General features: G+C 37.4%; 10 non-coding genes across 10 annotated transcripts; 4 read left to right on the top strand and 6 right to left on the bottom strand.

Moving 5' to 3' along the window:
- Window positions 1-902: 902 nt before the first annotated feature.
- TRNAN-GUU (transfer RNA asparagine (anticodon GUU)) lies at window positions 903-976 on the bottom strand. Its single transcript has one exon. It is a non-coding gene; the product is annotated as a tRNA-Asn (tRNA).
- Window positions 977-1,136: 160 nt separating this feature from the next.
- Window positions 1,137-1,208, top strand: TRNAT-CGU (transfer RNA threonine (anticodon CGU)). The gene has a single exon. It is a non-coding gene; the product is annotated as a tRNA-Thr (tRNA).
- A 784-nt stretch (window positions 1,209-1,992) lies between these two features.
- Window positions 1,993-2,066, bottom strand: TRNAN-GUU (transfer RNA asparagine (anticodon GUU)). The gene has a single exon. It is a non-coding gene; the product is annotated as a tRNA-Asn (tRNA).
- A 1,018-nt stretch (window positions 2,067-3,084) lies between these two features.
- TRNAN-GUU (transfer RNA asparagine (anticodon GUU)) lies at window positions 3,085-3,158 on the bottom strand. The gene has a single exon. It is a non-coding gene; the product is annotated as a tRNA-Asn (tRNA).
- Window positions 3,159-3,319: 161 nt separating this feature from the next.
- TRNAM-CAU (transfer RNA methionine (anticodon CAU)) lies at window positions 3,320-3,391 on the top strand. The gene has a single exon. It is a non-coding gene; the product is annotated as a tRNA-Met (tRNA).
- Window positions 3,392-4,187: 796 nt separating this feature from the next.
- Window positions 4,188-4,261, bottom strand: TRNAN-GUU (transfer RNA asparagine (anticodon GUU)). The gene has a single exon. It is a non-coding gene; the product is annotated as a tRNA-Asn (tRNA).
- A 1,024-nt stretch (window positions 4,262-5,285) lies between these two features.
- On the bottom strand, window positions 5,286-5,359 carry TRNAN-GUU (transfer RNA asparagine (anticodon GUU)). Its single transcript has one exon. It is a non-coding gene; the product is annotated as a tRNA-Asn (tRNA).
- Window positions 5,360-5,519: 160 nt separating this feature from the next.
- On the top strand, window positions 5,520-5,591 carry TRNAM-CAU (transfer RNA methionine (anticodon CAU)). Its single transcript has one exon. It is a non-coding gene; the product is annotated as a tRNA-Met (tRNA).
- A 791-nt stretch (window positions 5,592-6,382) lies between these two features.
- Window positions 6,383-6,456, bottom strand: TRNAN-GUU (transfer RNA asparagine (anticodon GUU)). The gene has a single exon. It is a non-coding gene; the product is annotated as a tRNA-Asn (tRNA).
- Window positions 6,457-7,500: 1,044 nt separating this feature from the next.
- TRNAA-UGC (transfer RNA alanine (anticodon UGC)) lies at window positions 7,501-7,572 on the top strand. Its single transcript has one exon. It is a non-coding gene; the product is annotated as a tRNA-Ala (tRNA).
- Window positions 7,573-15,481: the final 7,909 nt, after the last annotated feature.

Raw genomic sequence — 15,481 nt, 5'->3', positions numbered from 1 at the left:
TGGGTTGCCTCAAACCTTCAGCAGTCAACAAACATTGCATGACTAGCAGCGTGGCGCAGCGGAAGCGTGCTGGGCCCATAACCCAGAGGTCGATGGATCGAAACCATCCTCTGCTACTTGCTCTTTCTTCATTATCTAAGGCAATCCTAAATTGGTAAACTTGTGGTAGAAACTTTGTTTCTTTTCTGTTTAGTTAAAGAAAAAAGTCAATTACAATCTCAGCTCATTTTAACAGAATGCTGCTGCCAGTCTTTATGTCAAAATCAACATACTTTCTTTTCTTTACCCTAACAGTGCTCTGGTTACATAGGTAAAAATCGACCTTGCCCATAGCAAAACAATGCAGGTTTCCAAAATGATAAATCTAGTTCACATATTCATGGTGAAATGGGACAATGATGGAGTCCAAAAAATTTTCACACTTAAAAAAAAAAAAAGCGGAGGGACACTTGGATAGCTGAAATGGTGTAGAGCAGTTTATTTTTCTTCCTGTGAACTTGTTTTTTCTAGGGAGACACTATACTCAGGAAACATTTAGCTGCCATTGCATATGGAATTGGTTTTTGGCAACAATACAAGAATAAATGCTTGTGCACAGGCTTTATTCATGGACTTGGCTTCGTAGGACACTTTTTAGAAAGTCCGTTTTGGTAGCGTAACTACAAGGTAGGAACAGGGAGAGCAATTTTAATACTAATTTGGTTTCCACAGTCTGTTCAATATATTTACCTCTGCAACCAGTTGCTAAATTGGATTTTCAAAGTATGAAGTTGAGTAAAACTGTCTAGAACAAACTAAACTCACCATTGATAGGCATGAAGGTAATTGGATCAGAGGCACCCCACACCTCAAGAGGATGGATTAGATGATGTCTAAAAATTGATATGAAAACCAGTCATCTACGTCCCTGGGTGGGCTTGAACCACCAACCTTTCAGTTAACAGCCGAACATGCTAACCAATTGCCCCACAGAGACAACTTGCAGCGTGTGTTCATGACATGGGATGAAATGCATTATTCCGGACAAATTTCATGACATTTCATTACTGTTCTTTATCTGCCAACCAACAAAAATAAATATTGGTTCTTTCCTGGGTTGCCTCAAACCTTCAGGAGTCAACAAACATTGCATGACTAGCAGAGTGGCGCAGCGGAAGCGTGCTGGGCCCGTAACCCAGAGGTCGATGGATCGAAACCATCCTCTGCTACTTGCTCTTTCTTCATTATCTAAGGCAATCCTAAATTGGTAAACTTGTGGTAGAAACTGTTTCTTTTCTGTTTAGTTAAAGAAAAAAGTCAATTACAATCTCAGCTCATTTTAACAGAATGCTGCTGCCAGTCTTTATGTCAAAATCAACATACTTTCTTTTCTTTACCCTAACAGTGCTCTGGTTACATAGGTAAAAATCGACCTTGCCCATAGCAAAACAATGCAGGTTTCCAAAATGATAAATCTAGTTCACATATTCATGGTGAAATGGGACAATGATGGAGTCCAAAAAATTTTCACACTTAAAAAAAAAAAAAGCGGAGGGACACTTGGATAGCTGAAATGGTGTAGAGCAGTTTATTTTTCTTCCTGTGAACTTGTTTTTTCTAGGGAGACACTATACTCAGGAAACATTTAGCTGCCATTGCATATGGAATTGGTTTTTGGCAACAATACAAGAATAAATGCTTGTGCACAGGCTTTATTCATGGACTTGGCTTCGTAGGACACTTTTTAGAAAGTCCGTTTTGGTAGCGTAACTACAAGGTAGGAACAGGGAGAGCAATTTTAATACTAATTTGGTTTCCACAGTCTGTTCAATATATTTACCTCTGCAACCAGTTGCTAAATTGGATTTCCAAAGTATGAAGTTGAGTAAAACTGTCTAGAACAAACTAAACTCACCATTGATAGGCATGAAGGTAATTGGATCAGAGGCACCCCACACCTCAAGAGGATGGATTAGATGATGTCTAAAAATTGATATGAAAACCAGTCATCTACGTCCCTGGGTGGGCTTGAACCACCAACCTTTCGGTTAACAGCCGAACACGCTAACCAATTGCGCCACAGAGACAACTTGCAGTGTGTGTTCATGACATGGGATGAAATGCATTATTCCGGACAAATTTCATGACATTTCATTACTGTTCTTTATCTGCCAACCAACAAAAATAAATATTGGTTCTTTCCTGGGTTGCCTCAAACCTTCAGGAGTCAACAAACATTGCATGACTAGCAGAGTGGCGCAGCAGAAGCGTGCTGGGCCCATAACCCAGAAGTCGATGGATTGAAACCATCCTCTGCTACTTGCTCTTTCTTCATTATCTAAGGCAATCCTAAATTGGTAAACTTGTGGTAGAAACTTTGTTTCTTTTCTGTTTAGTTAAAGAAAAAAGTCAATTACAATCTCAGCTCATTTTAACAGAATGCTGCTGCCAGTCTTTATGTCAAAATCAACATACTTTCTTTTCTTTACCCTAACAGTGCTCTGGTTACATAGGTTAAAATCGACCTTGCCCATAGCAAAACAATGCAGGTTTCCAAAATGATAAATCTAGTTCACATATTCATGGTGAAATGGGACAATGATGGAGTCCAAAAAATTTTCACACTTAAAAAAAAAAAAAGCGGAGGGACACTTGGATAGCTGAAATGGTGTAGAGCAGTTTATTTTTCTTCCTGTGAACTTGTTTTTTCTAGGGAGACACTATACTCAGGAAACATTTAGCTGCCATTGCAAATGGAATTGGTTTTTGGCAACAATACAAGAATAAATGCTTGTGCACAGGCTTTATTCATGGACTTGGCTTCGTAGGACACTTTTTAGAAAGTCCGTTTTGGTAGCGTAACTACAAGGTAGGAACAGGGAGAGCAATTTTAATACTAATTTGGTTTCCACAGTCTGTCCAATATATTTACCTCTGCAACCAGTTGCTAAATTGGATTTCCAAAGTATGAAGTTGAGTAAAACTGTCTAGAACAAACTAAACTCACCATTGATAGGCATGAAGGTAATTGGATCAGAGGCACCCCACACCTCAAGAGGATGGATTAGATGATGTCTAAAAATTGATATGAAAACCAGTCATCTACGTCCCTGGGTGGGCTTGAACCACCAACCTTTCGGTTAACAGCCGAACACGCTAACCAATTGCGCCACAGAGACAACTTGCAGCATGTGTTCATGACATGGGCTGAAATGCATTATTCCAGACAAATTTCATGACATTTCATTACTGTTCTTTATCTGCCAAACCAACAAAAATAAATATTGGTTCTTTCCTGGGTTGCCTCAAACCTTCAGGAGTCAACAAACATTGCATGACTAGCAGAGTGGCGCAGCGGAAGCGTGCTGGGCCCATAACCCAGAGGTCGATGGATCGAAACCATCCTCTGCTACTTGCTCTTTCTTCACTATCTAAGGCAATCCTAAATTGGTAAACTTGTGGTAGAAACTTTGTTTCTTTTCTGTTTAGTTAAAGAAAAAAGTCTATTACAATCTCAGCTCATTTTAACAGAATGCTGCTGCCAGTCTTTATGTCAAAATCAACATACTTTCTTTTCTTTACCCTAACAGTGCTCTGGTTACATAGGTAAAAATCGACATTGCCCATAGCAAAACAATGCAGGTTTCCAAAATAATAAATCTAGTTCACATATTCATGGTGAAATGGGACAATGATGGAGTCCAAAAAAATTTTACACTTAAAAAAAAAAAAAAAAAAAAAAAGCGGAGGGACACTTGGATAGCTGAAATGGTGTAGAGCAGTTTATTTTTCTTCCTGTGAACTTGTTTTTTCTAGGGAGACACTATACTCAGGAAACATTTAGCTGCCATTGCATATGGAATTGGTTTTTGGCAACAATACAAGAATAAATGCTTGTGCACAGGCTTTATTCATGGACTTGGCTTCGTAGGACACTTTTTAGAAAGTCCGTTTTGGTAGCGTAACTACAAGGTAGGAACAGGGAGAGCAATTTTAATACTAATTTGGTTTCCACAGTCTGTCCAATATATTTACCTCTGCAACCAGTTGCTAAATTGGATTTCCAAAGTATGAAGTTGAGTAAAACTGTCTAGAACAAACTAAACTCACCATTGATAGGCATGAAGGTAATTGGATCAGAGGCACCCCACACCTCAAGAGGATGGATTAGATGATGTCTAAAAATTGATATGAAAACCAGTCATCTACATCCCTGGGTGGGCTTGAACCACCAACCTTTTGGTTAACAGCCGAACACGCTAACCAATTGCGCCACAGAGACAACTTGCAGCGTGTGTTCATGACATGGGCTGAAATGCATTATTCCGGACAAATTTCATGACATTTCATTACTGTTCTTTATCTGCCAACCAACAAAAATAAATATTGGTTCTTTCCTGGGTTGCCTCAAACCTTCAGGAGTCAACAAACATTGCATGACTAGCAGAGTGGCGCAGCGGAAGCATGCTGGGCCCATCACCCAGAGGTCGATGGATCGAAACCATCCTCTGCTACTTGCTCTTTCTTCATTATCTAAGGCAATCCTAAATTGGTAAACTTGTGGTAGAAACTTTGTTTCTTTTCTGTTTAGTTAAAGAAAAAAGTCAATTACAATCTCAGCTCATTTTAACAGAATGCTGCTGCCAGTCTTTATGTCAAAATCAACATACTTTCTTTTCTTTACCCTAACAGTGCTCTGGTTACATAGGTAAAAATCGACCTTGCCCATAGCAAAACAATGCAGGTTTCCAAAATGATAAATCTAGTTCACATATTCATGGTGAAATGGGACAATGATGGAGTCCAAAAAATTTTCACACTTAAAAAAAAAAAAAAAAAAAGCGGAGGGACACTTGGATAGCTGAAATGGTGTAGAGCAGTTTATTTTTCTTCCTGTGACCTTGTTTTTTCTAGGGAGACACTATACTCAGGAAACATTTAGCTGCCATTGCATATGGAATTGGTTTTTGGCCACAATACAAGAATAAATGCTTGTGCACAGGCTTTATTCATGGACTTGGCTTCGTAGGACACTTTTTAGAAAGTCCGTTTTGGTAGCGTAACTACAAGGTAGGAACAGGGAGAGCAATTTTAATACTAATTTGGTTTCCACAGTCTGTCCAATATATTTACCTCTGCAACCAGTTGCTAAATTGGATTTCCAAAGTATGAAGTTGAGTAAAACTGTCTAGAACAAACTAAACTCACCATTGATAGGCATGAAGGTAATTGGATCAGAGGCACCCCACACCTCAAGAGGATGGATTAGATTATGTCTAAAAATTGATATGAAAACCAGTCATCTACGTCCCTGGGTGGGCTTGAACCACCAACCTTTCGGTTAACAGCCAAACACGCTAACCAATTGCGCCACAGAGACAACTTGCAGCATGTGTTCATGACATGGGCTGAAATGCATTATTCCGGACAAATTTCATGACATTTCATTACTGTTCTTTATCTGCCAACCAACAAAAATAAATATTGGTTCTTTCCTGGGTTGCCTCAAACCTTCAGGAGTCAACAAACATTGCATGACTAGCAGAGTGGCGCAGCGGAAGCGTGCTGGGCCCATAACCCAGAGGTCGATGGATCGAAACCATCCTCTGCTACTTGCTCTTTCTTCATTATCTAAGGCAATCCTAAATTGGTAAACTTGTGGTAGAAACTGTTTCTTTTCTGTTTAGTTAAAGAAAAAAGTCAATTACAATCTCAGCTCATTTCAACAGAATGCTGCTACCAGTCTTTATGTCAAAATCAACATACTTTCTTTTCTTTACCCTAACAGTGCTCTGGTTACATAGGTAAAAATCGACCTTGCCCATAGCAAAACAATGCAGGTTTCCAAAATGATAAATCTAGTTCACATATTCATGGTGAAATGGGACAATGATGGAGTCCAAAAAATTTTCACACTTAAAAAAAAAAAAAAAAAAAAGCGGAGGGACACTTGGATAGCTGAAATGGTGTAGAGCAGTTTATTTTTCTTCCTGTGAACTTGTTTTTTCTAGGGAGACACTATACTCAGGAAACATTTAGCTGCCATTGCATATGGAATTGGTTTTTGGCAACAATACAAGAATAAATGCTTGTGCACAGGCTTTATTCATGGACTTGGCTTCGTAGGACACTTTTTAGAAAGTCCGTTTTGGTAGCGTAACTACAAGGTAGGAACAGGGAGAGCAATTTTAATACTAATTTGGTTTCCACAGTCTGTCCAATATATTTACCTCTGCAACCAGTTGCTAAATTGGATTTCCAAAGTATGAAGTTGAGTAAAACTGTCTAGAACAAACTAAACTCACCATTGATAGGCATGAAGGTAATTGGATCAGAGGCACCCCACAGCTCAAAAGGATGGATTAGATGATGTCTAAAAATTGATATAAAAACCAGTCATCTACGTCCCTGGGTGGGCTTGAACCACCAACCTTTCGGTTAACAGCCGAACATGCTAACCAATTGCACCACAGAGACAACTTGCAGTGTGTGTTCATGACATGGGCTGAAATGCATTATTCCGGACAAATTTCATGACATTTCATTACTGTTCTTTATCTGCCAACCAACAAAAATAAATATTGGTTCTTTCCTGGGTTGCCTCAAACCTTCAGGAGTCAACAAACATTGCATGACTAGCAGAGTGGCGCAGCGGAAGTGTGCTGGGCCCATAACCCAGAGGTCGATGGATCGAAACCATCCTCTTCATTATCTAAGGCAATCCTAAATTGGTAAACTTGTGGTAGAAACTTTGTTTCTTTTCTGTTTAGTTAAAGAAAAAAGTCAATTACATTCTCAGCTCATTTTAACAGAATGCTGCTGCCAGTCTTTATGTCAAAATCAACATACTTTCTTTTCTTTACCCTAACAGTGCTCTGGTTACATAGGTAAAAATCGACCTTGCCCATAGCAAAACAATGCAGGTTTCCAAAATGATAAATCTAGTTCACATATTCATGGTGAAATGGGACAATGATGGAGTCCAAAAAATTTTCACACTTAAAAAAAAAAAAAAGCGGAGGGACACTTGGATAGCTGAAATGGTGTAGAGCAGTTTATTTTTCTTCCTGTGATCTTGTTTTTTCTAGGGAGACACTATACTCAGGAAATATTTAGCTGCCATTGCATATGGAATTGGTTTTTGGCAACAATACAAGAATAAATGCTTGTGCACAGGCTTTATTCATGGACTTGGCTTCGTAGGACACTTTTTAGAAAGTCCGTCCGTACTCTGCTCACCATCAACTGTGTAAATTTCCATGCCTTCCATTACAACTGCCAGGGTTTCTGATAAAAAAATCCATCGCTGATGAGGAATGCTCACAAACATCCAAAGTTTGAATTGTGTCTCTACTGCCATCCTGATCACCTGCGGAAACCACAGTTTCTCTACTTATCATCAGAGTATAATGGTGCTCATCGTTCCATCCTCTTAGATTTACTTAAGATGACTGGAAAGTAGTGGCACTGGAAAAACATATAAAGATGCAATCACTCGAACACCCTTTATGCAAAACAAATGGGGATGTAGCTCAGTGGTAGAGCGTATGCTTTGCATGTATGAGGCCCCGGGTTCAATCCCCGGCATCTCCAGCTTTTATGGTTACTTTCGCAACTGAAAGTTATCTCTCCGGAAGAGCCAAGAAAATAAAAACAGCCCAACAGATGAATGGGAAAAAAATTTGATTGATAAGGATTTTAAAGCAATTATGGAATGGCTCAGTGTTACACTGTAAAGGAAAGACTGACAGAAACAATGGGTCATTTAAAAAAAAAGAAACATTAACATGCCTGCACGCCACCCTTTCACTTTTTGAAAACTTTCATGCTGATGCTTTGTGTTGTCACTTGTGAGATTTAGGTCCACAGTAGCATATTAACACTGGCAAATATAGTAACATCACTTCAATGTCCATGAAAGCACTCTCCTGTAATGGACAAAGCTATAATACAATCCATAGAAGAGGATGTATCTCAGTGTTTGAGCACATTCTGGAGGCCCCGAATTAGAAGCCTGATGACCTGCATTTGGAACAGAGGTGAAGACATGCTGAACATAGAATTTACTAAATCCTTGCACTTTCTATAAAATGGTTAACTATCATCTTCTGAAAGACAACCTACCTTTTTTCCATTATTCCTAGGAGAGGGAAAATAAGAAGGCATAATGATGTCCAGCTAGAGGTGACAAGAATATACTATCTTAAAAAAACAAGGAAATGGTCAGCAAGCTAGTGAACCAATTAATTGTGGAAATCTGTAAAGTATTTTTCCAAAGTCCTCAGGACCTGTATTTCACTAATTCTTCTTGAAGATGTTATGTTTATTGGAAAAGGCAATACACCAGATAAGAGACTGAATAGGGATTTACTGGAAAGGATCATATATAGGCACGAAAGAGCTCTAAGAATGTTAAATCACAGGTGAGATTCTACAATGATTTGGGAGTATTCAACCGTTAGACTCACTAAATAATATGACAATTAAAGGATACAATGCCCAATTGTGCTTCAAGAATGGATAAATAGCATGTTCAACGTTCAGAGCTCAGGTGATTTTCAAAACCCATCGAAAGGAACTCTTCCATATTATTAGCCAAAAAGTTTCCAACATGCACTTTGGATGCTACACACCAGGTTGCAAAAGTCTTCCAGATCATTTAATATCTTTTAGAAAATCAAACAAACCAACAGATGAATGGGAAAAAACTTGATTGATAAGGATTTTAAAGCAATTATGGAATGGCTCAGTGTTACACTGTAAAAGAAAGACTGACAGAAACAACGGGTCATTTAAAAAAAAAAGAAACATTAACTTGCCTGCATGCCACCCTTTCACTTTTTTGAAAACTTTCATGCTGATGCTTTGTGTTGTCACTTGTGAGATTTAGGTCCACAGTAGCATATTAACACTGGCAAATATAGTAACATCACTTCAATGTCCATGAAAGCACTCTCCTGTAATGGACAAAGCTATAATACAATCCATAGGAGAGGATGTATCTCAGTGTTTGAGCACATTCTGGAGGCCCCTAAATAGAAGCCCGATGACCTGCATTTGGAACAGAGGTGAAGACATGCTGAACATAGAATTTACTAAATCCTTGCACTTTCTATAAAATGGTTAACTATTATCTTCTGAAAGACAACCTACCTTTTTTCCATTATTCCTAGGAGAGGGAAAATAAGAAGGCATAATGATGTCCAGCTAGAGGTGACAAGAATATACTATCTTAAAAAAACAAGGAAATGGTCAGCAAGCTAGTGAACCAATTAATTGTGGAAATCTGTAAAGTATTTTTCCAAAGTCCTCAGGACCTGTATTTCACGAATTCTTCTTGAAGATGTTATGTTTATTGGAAAAGGCAATACACCAGATAAGAGACTGAATAGGTATTTACTGGAAAGGATCATATATAGGCACGAAAGAGCTCTAAGAATGTTAAATCACAGGCGAGATTCTACAATGATTTGGGAGTATTCAACCGTTAGACTCACTAAATAATATGACAATTAAAGGATACAATGCCCAATTGTGCTTCAAGAATGGATAAATAGCATGTTCAACGTTCAGAGCTCAGGTGATTTTCAAAACCCCTCGAAAAGGAACTCTTCCATATTATTAGCCAAAAAGTTTCCAACATGCACTTTGGATGCTACACACCAGGTTGCAAAAGTCTTCCAGATCATTTAATATCTTTTAGAAAATCAAACAAACCAACAGATGAATGGGAAAAAACTTGATTGATAAGGATTTTAAAGCAATTATGGAATGGCTCAGTGTTACACTGTAAAGGAAAGACTGACAGATACAATGGGTCATAAAAAAAAAAAGAAACATTAACATGCCTGCACGCCACCCTTTCACTTTTTTGAAAACTTTCATGCTGATGCTTTGTGTTGTCACTTGTGAGATTTAGGTCCACAGTAGCATATTAACACTGGCAAATATAGTAACATCACTTCAATGTCCATGAAAGCACCCTCCTGTAATGGACAAAGCTATAATACAATCCATAGGAGGCCCCTTCTCCACATTCTGGAGGCCCCTAATTAGAAGCCTGATGACCTGCATTTGGAACAGAGGTGAAGACATGCTGAACATAGAATTTACTAAATCCTTGCACTTTCTATAAAATGGTTAACTATCATCTTCTGAAAGACAACCTACCTTTTTTCCATTATTCCTAGGAGAGGGAAAATAAGAAGGCATAATGATGTCCAGCTAGAGGTGACAAGAATATACTATCTTAAAAAAAAAAGGAAATGGTCAGCAAGCTAGTGAACCAATTAATTGTGGAAATCTGTAAAGTATTTTTCCAAAGTCCTCAGGACCTTTATTTCACTAATTCTTCTTGAAGATGTTATGTTTATTGGAAAAGGCAATACACCAGATAAGAGACTGAATAGGGATTTACTGAAAAGTATCATATATAGGCACGAAAGAGCTCTAAGAATGTTAAATCATAGGCGAGATTCTACAATGATTTGGGAGTATACAGGTAGAGGAAGAAAGGATAGAGAGAAAATGTGTATTTGAAGGCACTCCGCGATATCAATAATATGTTAAAAAATCTATATTTTATTTGGTATACTTAAAAAGAATCCCTCCTAATTGAATAGCGAAATATTAAAACCAAAGTGATTTAAGTGAATTAAAATAGCAAAATAAATTGCTATACCCCGCTACTTGATATAAATGTGTATAGCTGTTCAATGTATAATATAGTAATCACTCCTATTTTAGACCAGTCTAACAGTTGAATATCACTCCAAATCAAAACTGGTTTAAGTATATATAGTGTAAACTGGACTGATTATCATGTAATCTTGTTAGCAGCAGTATGTGGATGAACTTAATTGGGATCTCTGGCAGTTGTTTAATCGATCTGATGTCCCAATAATCCTATGAAATAACTTTATTTGTCAATAAAAGGATATCTTAAGATAATGAGAGCTCCATATAAACCTGAGACACATTCTCAATGTGATTTCACTAATCTGCATAAACACTATTGTATAGAGCTCAGAAAAGGCTTCAGCTTTTGTATATATTTATAATAGGATTATTAGGGTTAGAATAAGGTCTCTGCCTAGCAATTGTTTGGCTTAGTTTTATAATCAGACACCCTGCTGCCCCAGTAGTTCCACTCGTATATTTGATTGTTCAGTTACTCTGTTATCAGATAGGCATCTGCTATGTTTGTTGAAGCTCCTTCTAAATTGGAAGCCTGCCGTTTAGGATTACTAGGATTAGAATAAGGTCTCTGCCTAGCAAATGTTTGGCTTAGTTTTATAATCAGACACCCTGCTGCCCCAGTAGTTCCACTCGTGTATTTGATTGTTCAGTTACTCTGTTATCAGACAGGCATCTGCTGTGTCTGTTGAAGCTCCTTCTAAGTTGCAAGCCTGCCGTTTTTGCAGTCACACACACACACACACACACACACACACACACACACACACACACATTCATGCTTTTATCTAACCCATGCAGGGTATAGTTGGTATCAAAGATTACTAAATATAGGTAAAATAACAGGGAGTGATTAAACACAGTAGCAGGGTAAACGCCAACGCGCGTTTCGCTACATGCTTTTTCAAGGCAATCTGAAATGAAGAGGATTGAGAATATTTATGCAGTTCACCACGCCCACTTGAATGACGTGTCATGGTCTGATAGGCAGCAACTCTGTGTCTCATGATTTCATGATTGATGGTTAGGTTAACATATCCCTTGTTAGAGTTAGTATTAGCCCGCCCCCGAGAGTTGGTGATTGGTAAATCCGTGTGTCAGGCTGTCAGCATGTAAACAAACAGTATGTAGATACTGAGTTATAACTTCCTATGTCTGTTTCCTCTGAAATTCTACCTTAATCTAAACAAAGATTCATTCCCCGTATAGTACAGTAAGTATGTGGTGACAATCATTTCATGTGATAATTAAAACATAAAAATCCAGTGAAAATGAACCATGTGTCTACACTTGTGATTGAATAACATGGGTTAGATAGAGTACCAATGATACAGGTTACAGATTTAGTTACTCAATTATTCTGTTATAAATTAAGGTCCCTCTTATATTAATTAGATCTCCTCCAAAATTTTATTAAAGCTTATCTTGTCTGTATTGGATCCTCTTAGATCTTACCTAAATCAACATCTGGATTCATTCCCCATGTAGTGAGGTGAATATGTTGTAATATACAGTAATGTAGTGAATAAAACATAAAACCCAGTAAGGGCTAAAAAATAAAACGTGAGAACATGATCAATCTGATATTCTATGATGCCCATATATCAAAAATAAAGAGAGGAGGGCAATATGGTGTAACATTATAACTGCATGTAATATAAAATATTCATGCCTTATTCAGTGAACAATATGCACTGTAAATTATTGTGTAGTGATAATAATTAACATTAAAGGGTGTGACTAAGGATGATGAATCTTAATAAAAAGATTATGGATATAAGAATCAATTGTTTTTGGTTCATAAATAAACCATAAGATTATTGGTATCATTAAGACCATTTGGAATCAGACTATTCATCATGAAAATTTGTCTTGCTTCTCGTTTGAGGAGTTCTTGTTGGAAATTTCCCCCACGAATCCCCAATGAGACCTTTTCCATGGCAAAGGCTAATAGTTGTTTAGGATTGCCTTCATGATATAATAAAAAATGTTTTGCCACAGTTGTCAGAGGTTTGAATTTGTCTCTATCCCGAGAAGCATTTTTGATATTATTTACATGTTCTAAGAGGCGTTTCTTAAACGGCCTACTTGTCATGCCTATATATTGTAACTTACACTGGCACGTTAGGCAGTATATTACGCCTATGGAGTTGCAATTCAGAAATTCTGTTATTCGACAGATTTTGGAATACCGGTCAGTGTATTCTTTGGTTTTAATACAGTATTCACACGCTTTACATGTGCCACATTTGAAAAATCCTGTAGTTTTCTTCGGAGTCTTTCTGTTGGAACTAAAGTGACTGTGCACTAATTGATCTTTAAGATTCTTGGATCTTCTCCAGGTCATAGAGACTTTGTTATCCAGCAACTGCTTAAGATCTTCATCTAATAGCAATACATTCCAATGTTTCTGGAAGATCTCTGAAATCTCCTTCCATTCATTACAGAATGACCCAATCATTCTGACTCCAGAGTTCTGAGCTCTCTCTTTTATAGATGGATAAATTAATGATTCTCTATTTGTTTCTTGGACCGAGTGTACTGCTTTCCGTATGATTTTGTTGCTATACCCCCGCCGTTTTAGTCTCATCTGCAATTCCTGAGACCTGATCTTAAAAGTATTCTCATCTGAACAGTTGCGTTTGGTCCTAAGAAGTTCACCCTTAGGGAGACCTCTAAGGACAGGGGGAAAGTGTGAGCTGGTGTAATGTAATAGGCTATTGGTAGCTGTAGATTTTCTATAGATATCAGTACATAATCTACCATCGCTATTAATTTGTATTTTTAGGTCAAGAAAATTGATGGTATTTTGGTGTATATCTGAAGTCAATTTTAAATTGAGGTTGTTATTGTTCAGAATTCCCGTGAATTCATGAAATAAATTCTCCTGACCATCCCATAATATTAAAATGTCGTCTATATAACGAAGCCATAATAATATATGGCTAGTGTACTTCTCATTGACATCATTAAATACATGTTGTTGCTCCCACCAGCCAAGAAAGATATTAGCATACGTCGGTGCACAAGATGTGCCCATAGCGGTTCCTCTGGTCTGCAAATAAAATTTATCATCAAATAGAAAATAGTTCTTCGTCAAAACAAAATCAAGAAGTTCAATTAGAAATGTATTAAAGTCACTCTGGGTCTTCATGTTCAGAAAATATTGGACTGCCAGGATACCAAATTGATGTAATATATTAGTATACAGGGATTCTACATCGAGGGATGCCAGCATGGTTTCACTATTTACTGATAAGTCATTGATCTTAGATAGTACATCCAAAGTATCTCTTGTATACGAGGGTAAACTCGTTACAAATTCATGTAAATGTTGGTCTACAAATTGACTGGCTTTTTCAGTTAAGCTACCAACCCCTGAGACTATGGGTCTCCCTGGTGGAACTTTATCATTCTTATGAATTTTCGGTAGAGCATAGAGTGTTGGAATTCTTGGGTTTTCTACCTCAAGAAAATCAAAGTCCATTTTTTATATTATTCCATTATGGAAAGCTTGTTTTATTAAATTCATATACATTGTAAGAAAGTTTGCAGTGGGGTTGAAGATAAGTCTTTTATAACATAAGGGATCATTCAATTGGCGATATATCTCAGCCTTATACATTGATACTGGCCATAGGACAACATTCCCCCCTTTATCAGAGGGTTTAATCACTATGTCCTTCCAAGATTCTAAATCCCTTAGAGCATTCCTCTCTTGTACAGTGAGATTACATTTAGATTGTGGATATTTAGATTTACTCATTAATTTATCAAGATCCCTTGACACTAGATCTCTGTATATTCTGACTTGTGGGCATATTGACAGGTCAGGAGAAAATTTAGATTTTTTCTTGAGTTGTAAATTGACAGTATTGCTATCCATTGGTAAGCACTGACCAGAGTTGGTATCCAATTCCTGTAAAATCTGTAAGGCCTGTCTATCCTCTTCAGTTTCTAGACTGAGTACTTGTGCAGTAGCATCATTTGTATCTGAATTGAGTCTCTCTTTATTGCTAAAGAATTTTTTAAGGAGAAGTTTTCTTGTAAATAGCATAAGGTCTTTCTCCCATTCAAATCTATTGAACGTTTTCGTTGGAGAAAATGTTAATCCCTTACTAAGTACTTGAATATGTGTAGTATCAAGTAATCTATCTGACAAATTTATAATTCTCAAAGTGTCCTCCATTATCTCTGTCGTCTGTTGTTCCTCCGAAATGTTTGGGGGCCTTCTAATCCTTCCATTTGCTTCCTCTTTCTGTCTTTGGATTTTGCCCCGGCCCCTTCGTATCGGTTTGTTTGTACATGGCTCCCTCCTTCTATATCTCTTGAACCTCGTCCTAAAAAATCCCTAGATTGAAATATATGGTCTCTATTCCTAGGCGAGGTTTCAGGTGTCTCACCTTCAGATGATTCTATTTCAGAGGTGCTGAATGAGGTAGTGGGTCTTTGAGATTTACGAGAATCCCATTTAAATATTTTATTTTGGGCATAATCATTTTTGACACGTATAAATTTTGTACGTTTTTTCTCCATAATAAATTTGTCATATTCATCTAAGTCTTCCTTAACTTTGTCATAAGCTTTCTTAAAATGGTCTAATCCTTCAAACTCCTTCAATTTGTCTCCTAATCTGGCAAGATCTCTTGTATACTGTTCTAATAGTAGGTTGTCATGTTTCAACAATACGTTAATTAAATCAGTAGAACATTTTGTCAAAATAGATTCCCACTCTTTTTTGAGATCTGGTGTGGCTAATTCGAAGGCCGGATACAATCTCGGTCTCAGACCTCTTGGAATCATTTTT

The sequence above is a fragment of the Mixophyes fleayi genome, chromosome 3 (assembly GCF_038048845.1).
Source record: "Mixophyes fleayi isolate aMixFle1 chromosome 3, aMixFle1.hap1, whole genome shotgun sequence".
Taxonomy (NCBI): Eukaryota; Metazoa; Chordata; class Amphibia; order Anura; family Limnodynastidae; genus Mixophyes; species Mixophyes fleayi.
Note: the sequence above shows the minus strand (reverse complement) of the source record. Positions and strands in the feature narration are given on the sequence as shown.